The sequence below is a fragment of the Lepidochelys kempii genome, chromosome 1, assembly GCF_965140285.1.
Source record: "Lepidochelys kempii isolate rLepKem1 chromosome 1, rLepKem1.hap1, whole genome shotgun sequence".
In the NCBI taxonomy this organism is placed as follows: Eukaryota; Metazoa; Chordata; order Testudines; family Cheloniidae; genus Lepidochelys; species Lepidochelys kempii.
The window spans coordinates 220,858,000-220,863,163 of NC_136380.1; positions in this window are offsets into that span (position 1 = coordinate 220,858,000).

Here is a 5,164-nt window from a genome sequence, read left to right on the forward strand (position 1 = left end):
CCCAACTACTACAGGGAGTGAGCTGCCATCTGCCTGGGAAACTGCCATGTAGTATTAGGGCTAGTTTTGTTGTTTGGAGATACATGAGCATGGCTCTTGGATTTTTCTCTTGGTACATTGTTTTATTTAAGGCTAGTCTTGTTCGTAGCTCTTTTCTGATAAATTGTGCTGAGGGCTTTTGGGCCTGGGTACATAGCAGTGACAATATATTATTATTACTAGAGGGTATTAGCGGAGGGGGAAAGAGCATCAAGCGAGATCAGGTAAGAGACAAGCCAGGGTGGGATTATTTTATTTTAGAGAGAAGAGTTAGGAGGAGCTGGATTAAGATATTCTAGATAATGAAAGGTCCTTTACACACAACCCTATAAGAACAGAATGAGGGGTCACATGATGAAGTTAAAAGGCAACCAATGAATTCAGAACCAATAGAAATTAATACTATATCTTTAGCCTCATTCAACCCTGTCATGAGCAATTCCTGCTCTATGGACTTAAATGGAATAATGGCCACTATAACCACAGCTCAATATGGGCCCTAGTGAGCAATCAGGGGGTCATCAAGTCACGTACTGAGGATGGATTTAGTGGGCTGGATAATTTGATGACTCATATTTGTAGTAACATTTGTAGGTATGCATAGTAGATAGAGGCAATCAAACCTTATGCTTCAGGGCAAGCAGCTTGACACAAGGAAGAGGAAAGAATTTCTTCTCCTTATGTACAGCATTGCATAATGGGTGTCATTTAGCATGGGGGTATATTCCCCTGCCTGAAGCATCAAGAACTGGATGCTGCTGGCATTGGAACACCACACTGCACGACCCTAAATTCTTATCTTTTGAAATAGGGAGTTTGGCTACTGGGTTAAATGGACCAGTGGTCTGATGGGACATGGCAACTCCTGTGCTCCACTGATATTGTCACCATAGAATAATAATAAAGAACAGTTTAACAAATCTGCAGCCACTTAAGGTTTTACAATTGCCAGTCTGCTGCACAACATGGCTACTTGGAATATTACAACATCAGCAGAGATAGAAATGGGGGTAATTATGCTTGTCCTGGAGTTCTATGAAGATGAATTTGCTACAGTTTTTGAGACACTTGGATACTCTGGTGATGAGGGTTATAGAAAGGACTATAAGGAAATTAATACTTCCATAGTCAGTGCATCATTTATGTGGTGGGCAGGAAATATAAGAGATAAGGCCACATGATGAATGATGAGAATAAAAAGAAATACTGAATAGCTACCCATTCAGAGAGCACCATCCATCCTGTGCACTCAGTGAGGCAGGGGTCTGGTAGAAAAAATAGTTTGTGATAAAGATTATATCTTAATGCATGTGCAATTGGAGGGAATTAAGTATGCACAGGCAACCTTAGGCTTGGTTTACACTACAAAGTTTTACCCTTAAAACTTGCCTACTTTTGCTACATCTTCGCATTCATTCACACTCAATTTTGAGTCCTGTTGGTTAAAAACCTGACTTTCTGTCGGTGGCTGAAAACCACTTCTCTGCATGACATCAATTCTCCATCAAACTGTTCTGCCAGTAAAATGCATGTGTAGATATTGTACTAGTAAAAATAGTCCTCCAGCAACAGTCCCACAAAGCTCCCCATGTCTGTGACAATGACCACTCAGGTCACAAATCTGAACTCTACTGCCCAGAGTCACAATGACTGGAGTCACACTCGCCTCCCCCCACAACTTTAAATCCGCTGCATGTGTTTAAAATGTTTCTCTTCCCACTAGACCACCTTTGCAACTTCAGAGGTCCATAGATTCGCATACATCCACAGCTAAACCTCACGCTGCTGCCTGGTCCAGTAAAGATGCCCCAGATTTCCTCAGGCTGTGGGGAGAAGGGGTTGTACAAGCCCAGTCACAGAATAACTGCAGAAATAAAGATGTCTATTTGGACACAGTAGAGGGCATGTAGCAGCTGGGGTATGACTGGGATTGGCAGCAATGCCAGGAGAAGGAGCATTTGTACCAGAAATCAATGGAGGGCAGCAAAAAAATCTGGGGCTATGCCACAGACCTGCTGCTTCTCTGAGGAGCTGGATGCCATATTTGGTAGGATCCCCACCACCACCCCACGAATGACAGCGAACACCTTCGGAGACCCAGAGACAGGAACCCCAACAGTGGCAAGTGACAAAGAGCTCACCTAGGAGGGAGATGTGGGGGATGTAAAGACCCTGGAGAGCCAGGAGCTCTTTGAGAATCAGCTGGACCTGATCTGGATGAGCCAGAAGAAGGAACCAGCTGAGGAAGGGAGCTTAGGTGGGTGTTTTATTTCATGGCTTTAAAAAAAAAAACAATCCCAAAACCTATGTTTGCAGACCCCAAAGGTTCCCCCTCCCCTTTCTTCCTTGCTTCTCCAAATGTTGACAAAAGCTGTGGAAGCAGCAAACAAAGGAATTGCCTTTCAAAGTAACCAGATTATTTGAGCAATTTAGTTTGGCCAGGCCACTGCTTCTCGCAGCTCCCATTGACAGGGAATGGTGAACTGTGGCCACTGGGAGCTGTGAGCGGCCGCACCTGTGGATGCTCAGGTAAACAAAGCATCTTGTGGCCTGCCAGGGACTTATCCTGAACAAGGCACAAACGACGTTTGCGAACCACTGCTTTAGAGACATGTTAGAAAAGTATGTAAATAGTAATTAGGGCCATTCCATGTTAGATAGGCTAGAACTTTGAAATGCAAACCTGTTTTGTTAGAGAATTAGAGGTGATACTAATTGTATGTGTTTACTTATATCTTGTTAGATGTTAGCCATGTAAAGAGACAGTTCCTGTCTATTACTATAACTATTGATTCACAGATTGAAAGGGAATATTAACATTTAGATGAATCTTGGGTGAAATAATGTCATTGTCTATATGTCTCTTTAAAGTTTGTGATAAACTGCTTAATGGATAAATTACCTTATATTAATCCATGTAGTAATTACCGGTGATGTTTGGGAAACAGAAGGTTACATCAAAGGCCTATTTTTAAGTCAAGGACTCTGTGCAGCCCAACTCTTGGAACCCAATCCTTTTTATTTAAAATTTGGTTATGCTTTATTGGGGGAAGCATTGAGCTGCAAGATTGGGATCTCCAGTTTAATTCGGATTACCCTGGTATGGAATATTGGACTGAATCTATGGAAAAAGAAAAGGAGTACTTGTGGCACCTTAGAGACTAACCAATTTATTTGAGCATAAGCTTTCGTGAGCTACAGCTCACTTCATCGGATGCATACTGTGGAAAGTGTAGAAGATCTTTTATACACACAAAGCATGAAAAAATACCTCCCCCCACCCTACTCTCCTGCTGGCAATAGCTTATCTAAAGTGATCACTCTCCTTACAATGTGTATGATAATCAAGTTGGGCCATTTCCAGCACAAATCCAGGTTTTCTCACCCCCCCCGCACCCACAAACCCACTCTCCTGCTGGTAATAGCTTATCTAAAGTGACCGCTCTCCTTACAATGTGTATGATAATCAAGGTGGGCCATTTCCAGCACAAATCCAGGGTTTAACAAGAACGTCTGGGGGAGGGGGGAGGTTAGGAAAAAACAAGGGGAAATAGGTTACCTTGCATAATGACTTAGCCACTCCCAGTCTCTATTCAATCCTAAATTAATTGTATCCAATTTGCAAATGAATTCCAATTCAACAGTTTCTCGCTGGAGTCTGGATTTGAAGTTTTTTTGTTGAAGAATTGCAACTTTCATGTCTGTAATCACGTGACCAGAGAGATTGAAGTGTTCTCCGACTGGTTTATGAATGTTATAATTCTTGACATCTGATTTGTCAACATTTTTATGGCTGATTTAGAACAACGCTTCCTCAGCTCTTGTCCCCTAACACCCCTATTCTACTTGCGCTATATTGATGACATCTTCATCATCTGGACTCATGGAAAAGAAGCCCTTGAGGAATTCCACCATGATTTCAACAATTTCCATCCCACCATCAACCTCAGCCTGGTCCAGTCCACACAAGAGATCCCCTTCCTGGACACTACAGTGCTAATAAACGATGGTCACATAAACACCACCCTATACCGGAAACCTACTGACCGCTATTCCTACAAACCCGCTATGGGTTTGTGTGTGGGGGGCGGGGGTGAGAAAACCTGGATTTGTGCTGGAAATGGCCCAACTTGATTATCATACACATCGTAAGGAGAGTGATCACTTTAGATAAGCTATTGCCAGCAGGAGAGTGGGGTGGGGGGAGGTATTTTTTCATGCTTTGTGTGTATAAAAGATCTTCTACACTTGCCACAGTATGCATCCGATGAAGTGAGCTGTAGCTCACGAAAGCTTATGCTCAAATAAATTGGTTAGTCTCTAAGGTGCCACAAGTACTCCTTTTCTTTTTGCGAATACAGACTAACACAGCTGTTACTCTGAAACCTGAATCTATGGACTAATTCTAAGAACTCTTTGCAGCTCCAAAGATCATTATCTCTACTATGAAACTGATCTCAGAACTGTACTCATGTCTGTATGTATAATGGTCTTTTAACCAATAATCTCTTTTTTTTCTTTTAAAATAAATTTTAGTTTAGTTAATAAGAATTGGCAGTAGTGTGTATTTGGGTATGATATGAAATATTCATTAACCTGGGAGGTAATGGGTCTGATCTTTCGGGATTGGAAGAACTTTCATATTTAACTTGGCTGTCTGGGAGGGAACCCAAGGCTGGGTTGCTATAAAGGGAATTGTGTTTTTGGTGTGTAACCAATAAGGTAGTGTCGAAGCTGTTTTGCACTGGCTTGGTAAATCCAAGTATTGGAATATTCACCAGCTTGGGGGATTGTCTGTCCCATTCTTTGCAGTTTGCCCTAATGGAGAGTAACCTCAGTGTGCCTCCAACGCCCCCAGGACCCTGGTCACAATTCCAAAGAGTAGATCTGGTGCAGTTGAAAGATAAGGGGGTAATTTATTAGTCTGTTTATTTGGGATATATCGAAACAATTGTTCTATTAAAATATTTCTTTGTCCAACATCAGCTACAAATCCTCCCTCCCCCCCCAACCCACTCCCTCAAAACGATTAATTCATCATCATCTCAGAAATCGGGGAAGGTAGATAAGGAGATGGATTTGCATGGTAAATTGCTTACTAATGTTATCAGCATTGATAAGATAC